We start from the raw sequence: 22,568 nt of genomic DNA on the forward strand, positions 1-22,568 counted from the left end.
ACTGTTGATCGGCCAGCTCTGAAGCCACACTGGGACTCTGGGTAGACACGGGAAGCAAGGGTCTGCAGGCGGGCAAGAGCGACCCGGGCGAATACTTTGCTGACAACGCTGAGGAGAGAGATGCCCCGGTAGTTGTTGCAGTCACTGCGGTCTCCTTTGTTCTTGTACATGGTGATAATGTTGGCGTCTCTCATCTCCTAGGGGATGTAACCCTCCTTCCAGCAGAGACAGAGTAGATGGTGGAGCGGCTGTAGCAGGACTGGTTTCCCACTCTTTAGGATTTCTGGAGGGATTCCATCGCTTCCTGGTGTTTTCCCGCAAGCGAGGCGGTCGATGGCTTTGCCGAGCTCTGCCGCAGTAGGTGGGGTGTCTAGCTCCTCCATGACTGGTAGGTCTGGGATGGCGTTAAGAGCAGTGTCTGTTACGGTGTTCCTCGTCGCGTACAGCTCGAGGTAGTGCTCGGTCCACCGCCGCATTTGCTGTTCCTGGTCAGTGATGACCTCACCTGTCTTGGACTTAAGGGGGGCGATCTTGGAAGGGATTGGGCCTGTTGCCTTCTTGATACCCTCATACATTCCTCGTGCGTTGCCTATATCGGCGGCTTCCTGGATGGTTCTGCACAGGTTTAGCCAATAGGTGTTGGCACAGTGGCGGGCGGTCTTCTGGACTTTGTTCTTGGCAGCCCGTAGAGCTTGAAGTGTACTGGGAGTGGGCGTGGCCTTGTAAGCCAGTAGGGCCTTCCTCTTAGCCTCGATCACGGGTTCCATTTCTTCCCAGTGAGCCTCGTATCAGTCAGCGTTCTTCCGCTCTTTCTTCCCGTAAGCAATAATGGTGGAGTTGTATATGGCGTCGCGGAGACGTGACCAATTGGATTCGATAATGTCGTCTGCCGCCATTCCCTTGCCGAGTGCATCTTCCATCCTGTTGATGAATTGCTGGGTCTTAACTGGGTTGCTGGCACAACTGGTGTTGATGCGTGGGCGACCCTTCATCTTGGAGTGGTGCAATCTCTTCGGCATTATGCGCACATTGCTTACCACGAGGGCATGGTCTGTGTCGCAGTCTGCACTGTGGTAGCTGCGGGTGAGGAGGGTGCTGCCAATATCCGTTCTTCTGGTGATGACGAGGTCAAGCTGGTGCCAGTGGTGGGAGCGGGGGTGCCTCCATGACACCTGGTGGATCTCTTTGCACTTGAAGAATGTGTTTGTCACGCACAGGCCGTGGTGACACAAAAGCTCAAGCAGTCGCTGACCATTCTCATTGATTTTTCCTCTCCCAAAGTTTCCGAGGCAGGTGGGCCAGGCCATGTGGTCGGCTCCTACTCTTGCATTGAAGTCTCCAAGGAGATAAAGAGCGTTACTTCTGGGGATCTTGGATAACGCTTCGTCCAGTGCATGGTAGAACTGTTCTTTCTCTTCAGTGGTGGCGCAGAGGGTTGGGGCATAAGTGCTAAGAATGCTGACTGGGCCGAAAGTTGTTGACAATTGGAGGGTAAGTAATCTCTCTGTGCCTCCTGTGGGTGGCTCTATGGAGTTAACAAGCGTGTTCTTCACAGCGAACCCAACACCGTGCTGTCTTGGTTGGTCCGGAGACTTCCCTTGCCAGTAGAAGGTGTAGTTGGTTTCTCTGATAGTTCCGTTGTCGGCCAACCGGGTCTCCTGTAGAGCCGCAATGTCGATGTTTAGTCGTGCCAGTTCCCTGTCGATGACGGCGGTTTTCCTGGCACCATTGATCCACGGAAGGTCTGCAGTAAGTCCGGGACACATGGTCCTGATGTTCCAGCTAGCGAGGCAAAGAGCTGGAGGCTTCTTTCTTGTTGTTTGCTTGGAATTGCCTGTTGCGAGTGTTTTATGGCTCACTTTTCAAGAGACGCCTCTCTGATCCCCACGCACCCAGTGGGGCAGGTGAGCCATGGCGAGACGGCACCTAATTGGCTGGGGGCTGCCCAGCTTGAGGCGGGCGGTAGCTGTCCAGTGAGGTGCGATGACCTCTCCCACCGTCAGAGGAGACCCCTGGCACTTGTTTCCTTCGCCAATCGGATGAGCTTATAACCGGTAACTGTCTCCTCCTGTGTTAAGTTGACATCTTGCGATGACGCTGGAGTGTCCTCTCCAGTGAAGCTACAAAGCCTGGGCAGGGTGATATGGAGGGCCAGCTGTTGCCCATGCAGCAGACCCCCCCTCTCTTCGCAGCTGAAGGATCCAAGGGGAAAGACAGAGTCAATACAGCTTGGCTTCAGGTGCGCCGCAGGAGTTGCCGGTGTTGACTACAACGTCAAACCGCCTTAGGGACTCCGGCTCCGGATTTTCTGTCAGGGTTTACTCCCTTAGCCTTTCCCCTGAGGAGGTATGCCGCAAGGCAGCGGAGGTTTGGAGTCAGAGTTTCCCTTCTCCTTAGCCTTTCCCCTGAAGAGGTATGCCGCAAGGCAGCGGAGGTTTTTTGGAATCAGAGTTTTCCTTCTCTGATGTGCCCTGACTGGAAGATCGAACCAGCGACACTTAGCTCGCAGGCCGACGCTCAATCCACTGAGCCAAACCAGCCAGGGGGAAATATACCCCGATAGTCCCCTAAAAAGTACTTGGACTCGTATTTTGAAATTTTTCCTGCACAAAGTCAAGAACCCACGCACTACCAGGTGGCCCTACTCAGATCCACTCAGTAGATACATACATATGTATGAAAATGCTCTCCCCAAAAGGTCTAGAACTCCACTCTCCACCACAGTAGCCATGAACGACATGTGGCTACTGAGCTCTCCTCTCTCTGGAGAATGGGGATGGAGTTGAAAATTCTAAGCTTCTACTCATGGCTTGGTCTTTCTGGTGACTAGGCCCCATCCAGGACCCACCAAAAGTCAACTCATTAGAACAAAGACGTTTCTATCACCCAGGAAATTCCAAGGGATTCAGGAACTCTGTCAGAAACTAGAGTCAATGACCAAATATTAGAACAAATGATGCTTTTAGCACTGTTATTGTTACAGAGTGGGGTCCCCAAAATTCCCCAAAGCCTGTGGTTGGGGGATGGGGGGAAGGGGACAGCTCTCAAGCCTTTGCACATCTATGGCTCATAGCCAGTGTTTTAGTTATGCAAATGGATCTGGTTCTTCCAAGGCCCCAAGGAGATGGGAGGTGACCATAGAATGGTGAGGAAAGAGCATACGGGGCCTGCGCAAGGTTCTGCGAATGGTCAGAACCTGTTACCACACCCCCTGCATCAAAGGCCACAGTTCAGAGATTTAAAAATAAGGTGGCAGCCATTTTGTAGAGAGAGCACCATGTGGTTTTAGAAGAAAAAGAGATCCATGCAGTTTTGAAAGGGAAAAGAGAAAACCATGCGGCTTTGAAAGGAAAAAGGAGAGAACCATGTGTGATCCAGTGTAACACAGCACATGTTTTCCTGGACTGTTATATGGAGGCTGATAACATTGTACTCCAGATCCTGAAGGAGACAGCTGACAGATAAGGGATGGGGAACTTCTGGGCATGTTTTTGGCTTCTAGCGTTTTGGGGAGCAAGGGAAGTGCTGGGTCCCGTGGGAAAACAGAGCTCTGAGCTAAAGTGCTCACTGCCCTCCCCAAGTTGGAATATTATAGATAAAGACCTGTTTTTCTCAACACTAATTGTTGGGTTTTACACGAAGGTGCCACGTGAAAGAACCTCCTTTCACTTGGTAACATTATCACTGAAGAAATTACAAGGGTTTTCGGAGCTCGGTGCCAGGAACTGGGGAGAAAGACCACTACAGGTATTTTCTATACTCTCAAGGAGTCAAAGTATAAAATTTACTTCAGCATGCTACATGAATCATAGATTTACTCTATACAATCTAAATTGACATACAGTACTATACAGGTATGGTAGCAGTGGTCACGAATACTCACAGCCCAGGGGAGGAGGAAAACAAACTCATGCAGGGCCACACAGGGGTTACCCTCTAGAACAGAGTGATGCACAAGGAGATGTGGGAGGCAACCCACAATTTGGCTAACTGTCACAAGAGGCCTAGATTTCAACCTATCACAGCTTTCAACCTGCCTTCATAACTAAGCTTAATCATTTCTAGTTTTTTATTTAAAGTGAGCAATGTGCAACTCTTCCTATCATTCTAATTAGTACAAATTCTGAAAACACAAAGAGTTAAGCAAATTTCAGTGAAAGGAATACTTGAAACTAATCTATCCTTTAATATTCCAAAAATGTGAATAAAGAAAAGTCTTTTTTTTTTTTTTAATTTTGGTTTTTCAGTTACAGCTGTCCCCTTTTCCCCTAATTTCTCTCTCCCACCCAACCCACCCCCTCTCCCGCAATCATATCCCTCCCCGTTGTCCATGTCCATGAGTCATTTATATGGGTTCTTTGGCTAAACCTTTCCCTTACTTATCCCCCTTCTCTTCCTCTCCCCTCCCCCCTATTGACTGCTATTCTGCTCTTTGTTCTATTTAGTTCCTTTAAGAAAAGTCTTATATAACAGCTTAAACAGAAAAGATATGAAACTGTTTATTTTGTCAACTCTCTCTTTGCTTTGATCATTACATAAGTTTGTATAAAGCTCATCCTTATGATTTTTTTCTTTTTAATATATTAAGATATGAAGGCTAGTGTATCAGTTTAATGAAGTAACTGTGGTATAGCTTATGCCAAAGATATGTTTATACCAGAGACCCTTGACCTGGATAACATTATAATTTATTTTAATTTAACAAGTCCTTTACCTTCTCTAAGAATCAGTTTGGTATGTTGAAAAGAGCATCAAGTTTTTGAGAGACTTGGTTTGAATTTCATCTCTGACATTTTCTGTCTATGTGAATTTATGTAAATTATTTATTTTCTCTAAGCCTCAATTTCTTCATATGTACAATGGAGTTGCTAATATCTCCCAGACAAAGCTGGGAGATACTAAATTTTATTATGTATACAAAGTGCTTACCCAGACTGACTATGGTGGCTGTTATTTGTTTATATCCCCCATAATGCCAGATAGGAATTAAGGTCACTTAAAGATATGGTTTCAGTGAATAAAAACTGAATTTTTAAAAACACTGAATTTATTAGTTTCCTAGACCTGGATGTGCTGAGTGACTGAATTTATAAATGAATTACCCATTAAAAGCTGAAAGTCAAGGGTGTTTGAAGACTTCTTTCTTAATTCAGCTACCAGTAAATATCTTTTTAACAAAAATGTATTGTTATCTTCTTGCCTTGAACTGAAAGGTTAGAAAGAAATTATAGAGAAGCTCACACTACCTTGTCTCTGCATCCTGGGATGGAATAGGCACAGAAAGGAAATGATCCAGATAGAGGATGAAGAATCTGGGAAGCTTTCCATCTGTTTCTGAATTAGATAATAACCTTGGCTTGGTTCTTTTGTTTGAAGTCCTGCCTGTAAATCCCAAAGTATCAAGGGTATTTATAATCAAATAGAAAGCAACACATGCATTCCAAATAGTATTTGGATTGTTTGCAGTTTGGTGCTTTCTGCTCTATTGCTTTGCTTTCTTAGTATGAATCATTGGAGTTGACTATAGAAATGTCACTACTGTGTGCACGTCAGTCTCTCTCTCCCCTCCCTCTGTTCTGTTCAGTCCTGTTTCCAAGAAAACAAAACAAAAACAAAACAAAAAACACCTAAACCTTCACAAAGTATTTTAAATTTGTAATGTTTCACTGCTTCTTTAGAAGTGCATGCAAACCTCTTTCAAATATATATTTAGTTAATTATAATTAACTGGCTAAATTTTGTCATATTTTTATCAATTTAGAAGTATACATTAATTCTCTTTAAATAAATGACTATCTCAATTTTAAAAGAAATTTAAATAAACTTATTTTAATGACATTGAAGTAGGTTTATAATTCCTTAAATAAAATCAATACCCATGTCCTAGTAATTAGAATTCAGTAATTCTAAATTTTGTAAACAACTAATTGGAAGGTTTTGATTCTGTCAAAAAAATATCCCTACAAACTGTTTGGCTTTTCTAGGGGGGTGGTGAGAGGTAAAAATATTTAAAATGAATTTAGTGCTCAGAAACATCTTTATTTTTACGAGTCAAATAATAGTTTATAATTTGAATTGGATATAGTACAACTTAGTTTATAACGATTGTTTGCTTTTTTAGCAGCATATTCAATTTCAGAGATGTAAGGATACCTGAAATTCTTAATCCTAAGTACTTTAGAGAGCAAGTCTAAACATTTTCAAGGAACACTGATGAAAGGCAAACTATGATTTCAGTAAAAGGAAGTGTTTCTGCAATTATTCAGAACTTACCCAAAACAGCAACAGCTACATATCCTGAGGAACAGCTTAAACCTTTGCTCTCTGAACCTATTTTGTAGGACCTAGAAGAGACTAGATTCACCATTAAGTTTTAGAAAACACAATATTGGAGCTATTTTTTCTATTTTGAGCACAACTTTGTTGAATTTCCAAAATTATATTAAATTTCATCCTTTTGTAAAGGAAATGTGATTAGCTGTGTAATCGCTATGCTGGCTTAAATGATTCCTTTGGGTTTCACAGTCTGCATCTTTAATTATATGTTATCTTCTGTAAATTACTTACTTTGGTCTGGAGAAAATGACATTTAGATATTATCAAATAATTCATAATCTGTGAACTTGTGTATGTGTGTAGAAAATAACAAAAATATTTAGTAGAGTAGGATTCATAAAAATAGAATAAAATGATCAAGCAAAAGATGAGATATTCTGCTTTATAATGTAAATCACAGAGACCTTATCAAATCAGCTATTAACACTAAGTGGAAACATTACAGGAAACTTGTAGGACATTTTATAAACATCCATTTACCTGGAGGTTAGGGAAGTTGCTCTGCCACAAGGTAAATATCTTATGGGACTGAGAATACTGCTTATCTTACAACAAAAAGAGTACCTTAAGAATTTATCATTGGAAATTTTCTGTCCCAATAAGAGATCATTACAATTTAATTTGCATGTGGATCTCCTGCATTCTTGCAGTTTAATGGGGAAAATACTGGATAAAGATTTACATGACCTGCCTTCTTGACCTTTAGCAATGGTCTTGGTCCCTAATCCCTTATTTGCTGAGTGAAGCTGTTGGGTGATGATCTTAAAGATCCCTTCCAATTCAGTAAAACATTGTAGTCAGATTATTCTAAGTGGCACAAATAAAATTATGGAGAGAAGTATTAATGTGAAGATTATTTAATGTTTAAAATTTATATGTACAGCACATAGATCAATGTGTTAAGCATTTTAGACTCTATGGTTATAAAATATATAAATTTTCTAATAATTAAAATTTACTATTAGAAAGACAAATATAAAATTAAATTATTGTTTTAATATTTCTGAGTTACGGAAATAGCAAAATGGAAATTGAAAATGGAAGACTGTTTTAATCATAGTTATATGGTGAGAAACTTTTGAGATACTTAATCTTATTTTTTTTTTTTTATGTATATTGGTTAAAGATTATTACTTCAGAAAATGTACGGCACTTTTTTATGGAGCTACCTCTTACCAGTGATTGGATTAGTAGTGTAACTTGATATTTTGAATACCTAGAACACAGAGTGGGATATGCACTAATTATTGGTTGAACAGTTAAGTGGGACTAGATAACTAGCTAAAGAAAACAGTCTATAAAGTTAGGCCCAGAAATGTCATTTTGCTAAAGCCATGGTTTCTAAAAACATTTTTGTTTACTATGTCTACTTTTAAAATATAAATATATACATACGAGTGTACATAAAATATATTTAAGGCTATACCTCCATTTTATTTATTTATGAATTATATATACATAGCCTATCTTATGTACCTTATAAAATATACAATGTAGAAATTTAGAAGGATAAGATAATGAAATAACTGATATTTTAAAAAGAAATTTATTTACTTCCACTCATGCTATATTTTGTTCTAGCTAAAACATAGTAATGGAATAATGCTAATATTTCTGTGAAGTAATACAATATAATATGAATGATTTTTTAAAAAATTGGCTTAATACTTTGAAATGTAGGAATTGAAAGTCTAGTTCTGGTCCTGAAGTTTGGTTTATTTGTTTAATGGCTAGGATAACTGAAAAATGAGTTCTCACAAAGCTATATAGTTCCAAATGTAGAAAGAAAATTGTTGGCCTATAATTATGCCAAGGATTTTAATTGAAATACAGTTAGTAAATTTTCATCTCAATTGAAATAAGTCAGTTATTCTAAACTAATCACAAGGAATTAGTCTTATATACATTCTTAACAAACAGGTTTAAAATCTTGTAAAACATAATGAAAATATTTCTAAACATACACTTTTACCACATTCTTTTCATAGTATTAACGTCTTTTTTTTTTTTTTTTTTAAATAAACCACTTTTTCCCCCCATTTGCCCTGATATAGTCAGCAAATCAGTGTGTGGCAGCAATGACTTTATGGTCAGCCTCACTTCAATACAAAGTATTATAAAGATTTACTATGTTTTAAAAGTCTTGTTTTCAAATGATTAACTGCTTTGACAATATCTTGTCACACTCAGAAAACAGGCTTCAAATTGTTTGTCATAATATTTTGCTTATAATTAATATAAACTGTTGCTTTCATATGTGATGCTATTACTGTATCCTAGTTTTGCTATTTTTTAAATTTCAGTTACATTTACACCCCGTCACTTATATACAGTCTTTGCATAGAATATTATCTTTAAGGAATTCATTTAATCTTAAGGCTACAAATTCTCTATTGGAACATTGGCTTTAATGATTCAGATGATTTAGAAGGCCATAGCTACAAGCAACTGATGATTGGCAACTTCATCATGTTCATAAGTAGAACATGGATTTTTTTTTTAACACTCTAATGCCCCTGAGACATGTTAAAGATATTTTGTTTGAGTTAGCTGTGTAGCAATCCAACTGTTTATAAAAAAATGAGAGCAGTGATGGTAGAATAAAGGTAGTTTACAACAAATGAGATCATGATAGTGAATTATACCTATACCAAGATATTGCAGTATAGAAATATGTAATGATCAGATAGCTTCTTCCATGTTTTTTTTCCCTTAGAATAAAGTAAGTTAGCTCTTATGTGTAATTTTATGGAAATATTGAAATTCTGAAATGACAACTTTTGAAGACATCTTGAAATTTTTAATTTCTAAAGAAAAGTGGAACAGAAAATGTTTTCTTAATGCTATACTCATCCCTTATTCTTTAAATAATGTGAAAGGAGACTACCCATATTTTCTACACTCTTCATTTACATGTATATAGCTATAATAAAATAAAGACTTTCTGAGATACAGTTAGAAATTTGGCTGCCTTCCCAGCAAAAGACAAGTATATAAAAACTGAATGTCCTCATCTGTTAAACAAGTTGGCCTCCTCAACCCCATGTATTTATATATCTGTGCTGTGTGAGGAAAAAGCCTAACCATTGTTAATATAACAAGAACAGTTTGCATGACATCAATGTAACCTAGAAGCCAAGGAGAGTGATGGGAATGTTCACATGTGAGCAGTGATGGCTTCACTGGACTAGTCAGTGGGGGGCTATAGATGCCGTCGAATGAGCATGTGTACTGTGTGGCCATCACATTCAGAATGACTGAGTGACTAGAGCAATGAATCTGCATCAGATTTTGCATTAAGCTTGCACATTTTTTCCATGGAAACTATTCAGATGTTTCAGAAGGCCACAGCTATAAGCAACTGATGATCGGCAGCTTCATCATGACACTGCACACCCCCCCCCCCCCAAGCAGCACATCTCGTGCAGAGTTGCTTGGCAAAACATAGTCACTGAGGTGATTTAGCCCCCCTGCAGCCCTGTGACTTCTGGCTTTTCCCAAAACTAAAATAATCTTTGAAAGGGAAAAGATTTCAGACCATCAATGAGATTCAGGAAAACATGACAGGGCATCTGATGGAGATTGAAAGAACTGCATGAGGTCCCAAGGTGCCTACTTTGAAGGGGACTGAGGCGTCATTGTCCTATGTGCAGTCTTTCTTGTATCTTCTTCATGTCTTCAATACTTTCTGAACAGACCTTTTGTGCATGTGTATGTAATTTCAGTGATAACACATCTTTTTATTCTATTTGGTAAATCACATGCAGATAAATTTTCTGTGCTTTGACTCTGGTAATTAGAGTTAGTAGTCTTATGTCCCAAACTACAATTTTTTAATGGAACTAAAAGACCAAATTCTCAGGTCACTGTATAAGCAATGGTCAATTGCTTTTCTCTGGAATACATTTTCTGCATCCAGACCTTTTTATTGAATAACTTAAATTAAGGTACACAATCTTCTTAATTTTTACTTTTTATTTAATGAGTATGCATGTTTTATAAGACATAATACTAAATGCACCTAGTTTGTGGGAGGATGTGTGATTACGAAATGAGCCAGCATGTTGTAGAGAGAGGAGGACATTCTTAAAAACCAGGTGGACCTTGAGCTTGAAACCTGAACTTATCACTTGCTAACTGTGAAACTAGGAGAGTTGCTTATCTTGTGTCTCAGTTTGCATATTTGAGAGGGGTGGTTAAATGCAAGAGAATTTAACTATAGTGTATGAAATGGGTCCTCATAGTAGATGATTAATCAATTATATTTTACTGTTATGTAAGACTCAAAGAAAATTTGAAGTGGGATTTATCCAAGGATGCAAGGATGATATAACATTCCCAAATCAATAAACATAACATCAAATAAACAAAATGAAAGACAAAAGTCACATGATCATATCAATGGATGATGAAAAAGCACTTGATAAAATCCAGAACCCATTCATGATAAACACTTAGCAAAATGGGAATAGAGGGAATTACCGCAACATAATAAAGGCCATATATGAGAAACCTATAGCCAACATACTCAACGGACAAAAAATGAATGTGTTTCCCTTGAAATCAGGAACAAGACAAAGATGTCCACTTTCACTACTCTTATTCAACATACTACTGGAAGTTCTGGCAATAGTGATTACACAAGAAAAAATAAATAAAGGGCATCCAAATCGGAAAGGAGGAAGTAAAACTGTCATTATTCACAGACGATGTAATAATGTACATGGAAAACACTATAGCCTCCACTAAAAATGTACTTGACCTAATTAGTGAATTCAGCAAAATATCCAGATGCAAAGTCAATATTCTGAAATCAATGACATTTTGGTACACCAAGGACGAAATATCAGAAAGAAAAAACTAGGGGAAAAAATCCCATTTACTATAGCAATAAGAAAAATAAAGTACCTAGGAATAAATTTAACAAAGGATGTAAAAGACCTGTCCTTGGAAAGCTATAGAACACTGATAAAAGAAATTGAGAAAGATATAAATAAATGGAAGCATATACCATGTTCATGGATTAGAGGAATTAACATTATTAAAATCTTCATACTACCCAAAGTAAACTATAGATTCAACACAATTCCTATCAAGATTCCAATGATGTATTTCACAGAACTAGAACAAATATTTCAAAAGTTTATATGAAACCCAAAAACACCCCGAATAGCCTCAGCAATCCTGAGAAAGAAGAACAAAGTAGGAGGGATCATAATACCTGATATAAAACTACACTACAAGGCCACTGTAATCAAAACAGTCTGATATGGCATAAGAACAGAAAATTCAGAAATAAATGTATGTCTCTATGTTCAGTTACTATTTAACAAAGGGTGCATGAGCATACAGTGGAGTAAAAACAATCTTGTCAATAAAAAGTGTTGGGAGAACTGGACTGGTACATACAAAAAAAAAAAAAAGAATAAAAGAAAAGAAAAGAAACTAAACCACCAACTTATACCATACATCAGAATAAACTAAAAACTGAATAAAGTACTTAAATATTGTGAGTTGTGATACCATAAAACTCTTAGTAGAAAATATAGGTGGTAAGATTTCAGACACTGCATCTAGCAATATTTTTGTTGATATCTCTCCTCGGACAAGGGAAATAAAAGAAAAAATAAATGAATGGGACAACATCAAATTAAGAAGTTTCTGCATGGTTAAAGAAACCATCATCAAAATGAAAAGGGAACTGACTGTATGGGAGAACATATTTGCAAATGATAGCACAGACAAGGGTTTAATCTCCAAATATATAAAGAACTCATGTGACTCAACACCAGGAAGACAGTCAACCCAACTAAAAATGGGCAAAGGACCTGAACAGACACTTCTCTGAGGAGGACATACAGAGGGCCCATAGGCATATGAAAACATGCTCAACATCACTAGCCATCAGAGAGATACAAATTAAAACCACAATGAGATATCACCTCACACCAGTCAGAATGGTCATCATTAACAAATTAGCAAACAACAAATGCTGGTGAGGATGTGGAGAAAAGGGAACCCTAGTGCACTGTTGATGGGAATGCAGACTGGTGCAGCCACTGTAAAAAAATCTATGTAATTTCCTCAAAAGTTAAAAATGGAATTGGCTTATTACCAAGAGATTCTTCTGATGGGAATATACTCTAAGAATCCTGAAATACCAATCAAAGAACCTATGCACTCCTCTGTTGATAACAGTGCTATTTATAATAGTCTAGTGTTGGAAACAGTCCACGTACCCATCAGTAGATGAGTGGATTAAAAAACTGTGGTATGTTTACAGAGTGGAATACTAAGGAGCAGAAAGAAAAGAAAATATCCTACCTTTTGGGAAAGCATGGATGGAACTGGAGGCTTATGCTAAGTGGAATAAGTCAGTCAGTGAAAGACAAATACCATATGACCTCGTTGATAACTACAATCTAATGAACAAAATAAACTAACAAGGAAAATAGAACCAGAGACATGGAAACTGGGAACAGACTGAGAGCTGTAGGAGGGGAGGAGAGAGAGGAGAAATGGAGGAAGAAAGGAGAAGGGATTAGTCAGAGAATATGTATGAATGACTCTTGTACCTGGACATCAGAGAAGGAGTTGACTGTGGGGTAGGCTGGGTGAGGGGGGCAAAGTGGAAAAAAATTGAGACAATTGTATTAGAATGAATAACAAAGAAAAAAGAAATGAGAAGTAATAAAAAATTAGTTGAAAATTTTAAAAAATTTGAGCCAATTATGTATTTACTTTTATTGCAATACTAAATATGGCATTTACTTATGTAGGAAGTTTAAGCATACCAAAAAAAGATCTCCAATTGTAAGTATATTGTTCTTTAAAGCAGGCAGCATGATGTGCTCTAGTCAGGCAACAGTCAAGTGGGCAAACACATTTTGAATTTTAATCTGTTGTGTTAATTATGGAAAATGTGTTGCCTTCTAAGCAGATACTGAGTAACATTTATTGGCTTTATCTAAAGTATTGCATGTGAAGAGTTGTGATTTTACTCAGTGCCTGTTTCTCAAGCAATATTTAATTCCTAATAAAGAATCTTATTAATAGGATAAAGATATTTTAAAATTCATAATAGCTGTAGCCATATATTAACTATTTTCTTTTACTGTTCTCACAGTTAGGAATTGACTCCCTGGTGTCTGTTTCCCACCAGACAATTATGTGATTATTATAAGCTGTAGCCTTTTCAACCTAAAGCTAATCTTCTTTAGATATGAATCATACTTAAAAAAAAAAGTATTCCTCACATAAAGAGATACTGTGACTGTTTTAAGACCCCAACTGTATTGAATTATTAAGACTGCAAGATCAAGTGTTTATTGGAGTGTGTCTTGTTGGCAGACAAATATATTGGCAATAAAGTTTTTGAAAAGTAGTGTAGTAAGTGTTTTAATTCTTGTTAGAGAGGAAACAGTCACTGTTAATGTACTGCAGCCTTTAATGACACTTCTGTGTGTGATAAAAGCAAAAAATACTTTCATTAGTTAAAAAGATGGAAATGACTTGAGGCCCTACTTACTTAGGGGCATTACTTTCTTATGTATTCTGTTTTAACTCCTAGCATACATAATTTTCTTTTGTTAAAGATGTAATCATCCAAGATTTATTGAAGACCTTTCCTGCAATCTATGCTGTGATAGTTATGCAGAATACAAAGGTTGTAAGAAAAGGTAAGTAGCTTCCCATCACTTTGGAAAGAATATTATCTCCACATGCAATAGATAGCAGTGTTAGCTGATATTTATGAATGTTGAACACCATTTCCCAAAGTATTCTGTGAAACATTGTTTCCTTGAAACGCTCTGGGAAAAAAATTCTATAGTCAAATGTATTTGGGAAATGTGGTGCAATATATATTTCTTTTAGAGATTTACAGTATACTTTAGAATATTAAAGATCCTTTGATGAACTGCAATAAAGAAGCCAGTAAAAATTACATGGACAAGAAATTTTCCAAACTTGTTTTGACCATGTTCCTGAGTATTCTCTATAGGAACCCACTTCAGGAAATGCATCTTGATTTTGAATCTAATTAATCCACAGAACGTCTTAATGGATTGGAAAGCTTATTTTCCATGATGAAATGCTGATTTTAAAAGTGTCCATTAAAAAATACATTATTGAAGGCAGTTAGTATAGTTACAGCCTTTCAGGAGAAAAATTTGCTACAACATGCAAAAATATAAAATATAAATGCTTGTGGCTTAGGAATCATGCTTCTAGAAATTTACCCATGTTCAAACGCTCTTAATGGGTAAGCCTTGCTTCTGGACTGAGAGTAATCTTATCAGCATGCTAGGTAATATCCTTTGCAACATTTTCCAAAACACCTTGGGATCTACTGGCACACACAGAATGTGCTGCTGAGATGAAGAACAGAGACAGATTTATGCAGGGTAGAAAGGTTGGAAAAAGATTCATGGAGCATGTGGGACTTAAATCAGCCTCAGTGGATGGGCAATATTTTGATAAGAGAAGAGACATCATTCTACATTTGATACTCCAAATTCCAAGTCCAAAATGAGCAATTGGTACATTGTGGAATTAAAAATTTCCTTTTTTTTTTTTTTGGCTGGTGGTGCTATTACATGTCAGACAGTGTTTTCAGCATGTTATTATATTTCAGTCCATAAAACCATTCCATGAAATTAATTTTATTATTTTTCTTTTTTATATACATCAAGTGACTGAGAGTTCATGTAAACTTACTTGGGTTACACTTCTAGTGACTGTTGGAGATTTATAACCCCATCTCAGAGCTTGTATTTTAGTCATTTTGTTATATTGGTATAAGATTATTGTCTAATTAAGTCCCAGAATACCGAATAGTTTCTTTCTTATTCTTAAGGAAAATGTTATTTCTTTTCTATCATACTGAAACCCACATTCTTTGTTTGAGTTATTGATGGGACATAAAAATAAAAAAAGATTATGAACCACTGCTGTTACTTGAGTTGCAATTGTACATATGCATAAAAAGTATCAAACTCAAATTATTTATATAAATTCTGAACTTCTCTTGATCCGAAATGGATCCAGTCAACTTGCTTATCTGGACTCTATATTTGACTCTTTCTTAAGTAATTTTATATATTATTGTTTCCATAGAGTATATATGGGACAGTTCTAATTACTTGCTTGATTTGTTTCTTTTGTTAGTACAATCGGCTAGAATTGAGATTGAGTTTATTTAATGATGCAAAATCATCTAGATAATCTCCACAGCAGTATGTATGAGAAATATATATATATATATATATATATATATATATATATGTGTGTGTGTGTGTGTGTGTGTGTGTGTGTGTGTGTGTGTATACATATATATAAACATTAACTGAAAGATATAGATTGCCTCAAAAAATCAGGGGGAGCCTACAGGGAGTCCAAAGATTTTCTGACTTCTTTTTAGTCCAATGTTATTGATAAAGTGTTAGTAGTATGGATCATGTTTAGAATACTAACATAATAAAATTATTAAAGTTATTTTTTATTATTATACATGGAAAACTATTTTTTCATCCCACACAAATGTAAATAACTATCAATATTTTTCACACTTTTTCTGGATTTTCATAATTAACTGCTATTATACAAGGTAATTTTTTCTTTAACATTTAGCACTTTTTCAGTGTTCGCATTTTCTTTTATATATCAAACTAATATGTGAGGTGTTTGACAGAGCTCAATAAGCACCAGACAGAATATGTACTGAGGGTGGAGTAACTGGTAATGAACAGCTAATATATGTTTGATATTATAAGTACTGGATAATCAAATAAAAACAGGAAAAAAAAAAGGTACTTAGAGAAGAAAATACCATAAAACACTGGTTATTTTAGGCCCAGTGTTCTCAAATCTCATGGAATGTAGTCAAGGACCAGGAACTTCTTATCTATCTGATATCCAGTTTCATTTAACATTTTATTTGCAACTTCTTTCTGAGAAAATATATATGGTGGTAAACAATCAATAAGCATTTAAAAAATGTGGACAACCAAGTGATCACACAGACTTAGTAAAGTAGAACATAATCTCCTCAATATTCTTAATGTACATACTGTGGAATTAAATGTGACATATTGCAGTGCTGTGAAGCAGAACACTGTCTTGTTATCTCTAAAACTTAATTTTGTTTATGATTGTTTTCATGGAAACATATTCAACTATGTTCAAAGTTTTCAGAATTATTAATATGTATGTGTGTTGATATGTCATGTTTTATATACATAGGAAATTAAGTTCCCCAGAAAAAAAAATCCCTAAAATGAAAAAGAAAGTTTGTCAAATAGAAGCAACATTGTATTATAATATATGACCATGCTAGATTTTCATTACTCTGAAATAAAATGTTCATAATCAATTTTTATACTTAGTTTCTCTATAGAAATGAAAACATATGAATTACTATTTCAAAGATAAATTCTGATTTCACTTCCTAGTAAAAGAGTTGCTACATCTATTCTGGCTAAGAAAACTATTGTATAAACTAAACTTCATGTAGTCTTAATAGATTTTGAGTTGTGTTTTAATAACAGGCCAGTTGACTGGGTTTATTAAAAATAAAAGTATAGAAACAAATCACTAACTTTATTAGCAAACCTACATTAATATACTTTTTTTGCTTGTATGTTTCAATAAGTATTATTTTGTAGAACCATTAGTTCTAGGAATTGGCCATTTATACCACCTTTATGTAGACTTTTATTTGTATTTTTTGTTGTTGTTAATTTTACACTGCATTACTTGGCGGCACAAAACTGTTTCTGTGATGATTGAAGTCTTTTATCCTCAGTTGTTCAAAGTTAAAAAATTGGTAAACAATTAACAATATTGATCAGAAATTGAGTAAAATTATTTTATTTTAAAATAAAATAGAGTAAAATAACAAGGTATTTTTACTTTAAAGCAATTTTTATATAGGGGATACATGTTTAGTTTCTTAATAGTAAATTAGAGTTATTTTGAAATAATTTATGATGTGGGATAAAATAACTATTCCATCTACCTCATTTTTTTTGGTTTATGCATTTCAGAGAGAATATAGAAATAATCATATAGAAGGAGCTCAATTTTATTTTAATTGACATGTAAACAAAATTTAATCTTCTGAAACAATGTATTTTTTGGATTAAGTTCCTTTAACTCAAAAATAAAGTAAGCATTCAAAGTGACAGTGTTTATATTTAAAGAAATTTCAATGATTATTGTGGGCATTTATTTTCATTAATGTATTGAAGATATTACAGAGATAATGTTTCCTTAGAGGTTGTGTTATTATAGGTCAGATTTGTACCTCACATCTCGTCAGTTGATATCAGAATTTTAGGTCTAATATACCACTTTGTAGAGCTCCCCCTAGAAACTATTTAGGTTCTTTTGTATCAATTTAAACCATGAAGTTAAATTTGTCCTTTTTCTCAAAAGCACCTGTCATCTCTGATGCCAAGGCTTTGTCCCAGCTTTTTTTTTCCTTAATACATCTTGTCCTTTTTCTTGCCCCTTTCATTAGGCCAATCCCTGTTTATTCTGTTGGTCTGTATGTATTAGTTTGGATAGGCTAGGTTATGATGCATTTAAAAAGAGACCAAATCTCAGTGCTTTAGCATAGCAAATATTTATTTCTCACTCAAACAAGCCTGTTGTAGATGGAGGTGGCTGTCATAGACTGTCATGTTTTTCATGTAGAGTCTCTGTCTTCCACTTTCTTCCATCTTGTAGTACATCTAACTTAACTGACAATTCTGCAATAAACAATATAGAGGAAAAGGCATGAAAAATCATGCAACATTTTTTTAGGGGGGGTAATTACACTATTCTTTTTTTAAAACATTTTTTCTAGTTACAGTTTACATTCAATAGTATTCTGTACTAGTTTCAGGTGTACAGCAAAATGGTTAGAAAATTATGTACCTTACAGAGTGTTGCCCCCAGCAGATGGGTTCCTAGAACACTCACCTAGTGGGAGAAGCCTGTACTACAAGGGGTCTGCCCCCCAGAAGTTAATTCTGTTTTTTTTGAGGGGGCCCTTGCCGATATGGGTCAGAACCCTCTTCATCAACACCTGTTGAGCATGTAGCATGAGCAAGAAAGAAACATTTGTTCTTTAAAATCACTGATATTTGGATTTGATTGTTACTATAACATAATCTAGTTTATTCTAACCAACTGCAGAAATCTAGTCAATGTTCCATTATACATGTACATATATATAATATTTAAATTTATAATGGAGTTGATATTAAGAATTTTAAATAGTACTTAATTTTATTCATTAGATGTATATTCTCTCTGCCTACTTTAAATGTCAGACTGGGATTTAATAAGTGAAATCCATAGGAAAAGCCTGTGGCTTAGATTGTATACTCCCCAGATACAAGACAGTGATAGACAGTAAATAGACTGCCAATTTTTTGTCTAACATTTAATCACCTGACATCATACTATTTTAGAAATTGATTTTTCCTCAAATTGATAGTAAACGTAGGAGTTTCATCCTCTTGTGGGCAGTATAAAAAATTAGTTCTCCAGGGTATTTTTGTTGTTGTTCTTCACATTCTGATACCTAATGAGTAACTTGACAGGCATTAAAAACTGCAGTGATGTGGCTAGACATAGCACAGATGGGAAGTTAGACTATTTAAAGAAGAGTATGCATACATGTTATTTTCATTCAAGAAAAACACAGTTTATTTGTTTTAGATTGTGTCATTTACTTCCTGTTTTTCACATGTTCAGTTACACAGAGATGATTGTTTATTTTGAGGGTGGATTTATATTATCTGCAGCATGAATATTTACTCTGGAGGTAAGGCTAGTGTTTATATTCAGCTCTAGGAGTTAAGACAGCCTCATGAGTTACCGATTCTGGGGTTTCAGTATTCTACCAATTATGGTGGAGTGTATATTTCTGTTATTGACAAAGAATTAGAACCTCTTCACCTTTTGGAAGATTGAGTCCTACTGCCAAGTAGGAAAATGCAAATATGGAAAACACAAAGAGCTAAGAAAAAACACAACTGATGCAAACCTATAGGAGCTTAGTTAATAAATGTCCTTTCATTTTTAAATGTTTGATACCTTTAAAGGACCAATCCTTGAATTTCATAGAAGAGCAAACTATTAAAATCATTTATATACCTTCACACTCTTACTTTAATTTCTTATCCTTTAGGATGAGTCAAACTTCCTTATTTTTCAGCACTTGCCTTATAAAAAATAAGAATTGTACTATGAATTTCACACATGACCTAGGAGAGTAACTTTATGAAAATACTGAGAGTGTAAAATTACATGCTGTCATTTCTCTTATATGAAGGAGGATTATAAAGTCTGTATATTAGTCGGGCATGTGGTTTCTGACTTTTCTCCTCTGAGCATTATTGCTGCTTTAAAGACCATATAATGAAGTGAATAAAAAGAGAGGGAAACAATCACACTAGTACTGTAGAAAGTGTGGTATAGTGAAGAATGAAAAAAAAAAAAAAAAGAGTAGTGTACAACAAGATGCACTGAGATTGTGAAATTAGAGTGCATAAACCAGAAAAAGCTGGAATGGTATCTGTAAAGGCAGCAGAGTAGAAGTGATTCCCTAGATGTGTGCACAACCGCAGGCTGCCCCAGAGTAGAGGCTTTCACGTTCTTTTCCTGTTGAACCCAGCAAAAGGGTGGCTTGCAATCTTTCAGAGAGTGGACAGATCAGATACCAGGTACCCCATCACATCAAGTATAGCAAGATGCTCTAAGTCTCCCCCACAAGCAAAAACAATCTGCTCATCCTTTTAGAAAAGTTAACTATAAACCAGTCACACACTTACACTTAATTTTGCCATTCAAATGAAAACTACTGTATTATGATTAAACTCTATTAGCTAACTTTAGATTGGAGTCCCATAGGCATCCTCTCTTTCAGGAACCCAAGAAAGCAAGTCTGGTTACAAAAGGGTATTTGCTTAAGAATCCCCTAAAGCTCAGCCAAAGAGGATGGTCTCAGGGACCTCTTATCAAAATAGATATAATATTGTGATGACATAGTTGGAACTAAAGTTTAGAATGCAAGTTAATTTTCAGTTAAAAAGTCAATTTCCAGTTACCAGAAGGGAGTGTTCTCTGAATATGTCAACTGCTTTTTGAGGAAGGCCAGTTGCACCTGTGTGTCTCCATGGCCTCGTGTGTGACGTGAAGAGGTGCACAGAAGTATTTCTGGTGTTCTTCAGATGTCATTAGGAGTGGATGCCAGCAGTGACCATCTCATCGGTTCATTCCAGGGCACAATGTCTCATACAGTATGCCTCGTTCAGTAACATTTTGTAGAAAATAGGAAAATAGGTGCTCTTTCCTTATCCACCCACTCTAGGGAAATTTTGGCAGGTGATGACTGGTGGTGACTACATGTTTAATCTTTCCTTGTGGAGCAAGGCTTTATCATAGAGTTAATTCTTTCAAGGAGCAGATTAATTCACACTGTCTTCTAGCAAGGCATGTAGGATGGCTGGAGTTGGTAGGTGTGTGCGCTGTGGCATCAGGCTACTGGGTTTGTATCCCAGCTCTCTACTTAGTGTGACGGGTAACTGTGCAAGTTGCTGAATCTACCTTTACCTGGTTTCTTCAACTATAAAATGTGCATAATCATAGAGTTCCTGCAATAAGAATTAAATGAGCCAACTCATATTGAGTGCTTAGAAAGGTACCTGGAAATCAGCTAGTGCTTAGTAAAAAATATTAACTGTGATAATATTAACTGATTACATTTGAAACCTGTGGGACCATAGATTTTGGAAGTAAGAATGTAGATTTTAGAGTTACCAATATGTTATATAACTCCCACTTTAGGGTCTGAAGCAGAAACTATAAATGAAACACATTGATACTTCTATAGAAAAATATGTAGAATATTTGTACTATATGGGATGAAGGAAAATTATAAACAGACTCAGGTCAACTCAAGTTAGGTTTTGCTACTAACCAAGTTACCAAAAATCTTTTTTAAAGAGAGAAATTTATATTTGTATATTTCAGATAAGGGATTGTAAACCTCTATGATATTTCCTATATCCCTAAGCCAAGCCAGACCGTACAGTAGGATGGTGAGCATTCCTGCAAGAACAAGGCCAGACTCATTCTCTGTGATTTGCAACATATTGCTGACTGAGGCCTCACTGTAGGGCTGTGAGGCTTGTATGAAGGTCCTAATATTCTCTTAGGACTGAACAGACAATACACATGAAATGAAATTATTCCTCACTGAAATATCCCAGCTTGATTTTCATAAAACATGTTCTCACAATCTGGCATTGTCCCACTACTTCAGAGATTTTTCTTGATACAAGATACATAAGGCTGCCTCTAGCTGGATCTCACGTCCACAGAATCATCTAGCTTTGGCTCATCCCACGTTTTCCCAGAAAGCTCCTGGTGCCCAGAGGCAGAAGGGCTCGCCTCCAGGTCTCCAGTGCCTATATCCAGGTCCCACATTGCTGTTTTGCTATGCTTATGTGGACAATGATGTTCAATAGGAAGGTTGATTTGAAGTTCTAAATAAGAAAATGTCAAACCATCCACTTAATTACGGTATTCCAAAAACTAACTCATTTTGCTGTTTCCCCCATTCTGAATATTCACTACATGATAGTGCTACAAATTCATGTTATTACTTTGGTTATGAAATGTAAGGTAAAGAAATGACTTTCTATATTACTTAACTACACTGAGAAAAGTTAATTATCTAAGGCATGAGATTGGGTGATGCTATGGCTTAGTCTATGAATATCTTCTCTTAAGGGCAAAAACCCGTGCCTTCTATTTTGTCAGATTAATGGTCCAGCTGGAGTGTTAAGTTGGATTTCTTTCTTATCAACAAAAGATTGAGTGCCTGGAAGCCCCATGCCTGTAGAAATTAAACTTGTATTAATATTCCTTTACCTTGTTTCTTTATAGATTTCAAAATTCTTTTGGAGTATACTGATGATGGCAAAACTCAAACTATAGTTCACACAATTTCATTTATCTGTCTCCTTCTGTTTTTTTTTTTTTTTTTGTTGTTGTTGTTGTTTTTAGCTTTTTCCTTTTTACAGCAGAACACCATCAGCAAATTAACTTTGTAGAATTTTGCTTGACCTTTAGAAAAATGATGGCTAAATGGATGCATTTCAACCCAATAATTCCATAATAGTCTCCTAGGCTCATCACTCATTAATTGCTTTTCTAATTGCTTTATGAGAAAT

The 22,568-nt window shown here is 36.1% G+C and overlaps 1 pseudogene; it reads right to left on the reverse strand.

Annotated features, from left to right (window-relative positions):
* LOC150007527 (zinc finger protein ubi-d4 pseudogene) overlaps positions 1 to 21,819 on the reverse strand; it is an 86,478-nt pseudogene extending 64,659 nt beyond the window's left edge.
* Positions 21,820 to 22,568: the final 749 nt, after the last annotated feature.

The sequence above is a fragment of the Furipterus horrens genome, unplaced genomic scaffold (genome assembly GCF_987537825.1).
Source record: "Furipterus horrens unplaced genomic scaffold, mFurHor1.1.pri manual_scaffold_6, whole genome shotgun sequence".
Lineage (NCBI taxonomy): Eukaryota > Metazoa > Chordata > Mammalia > Chiroptera > Furipteridae > Furipterus > Furipterus horrens.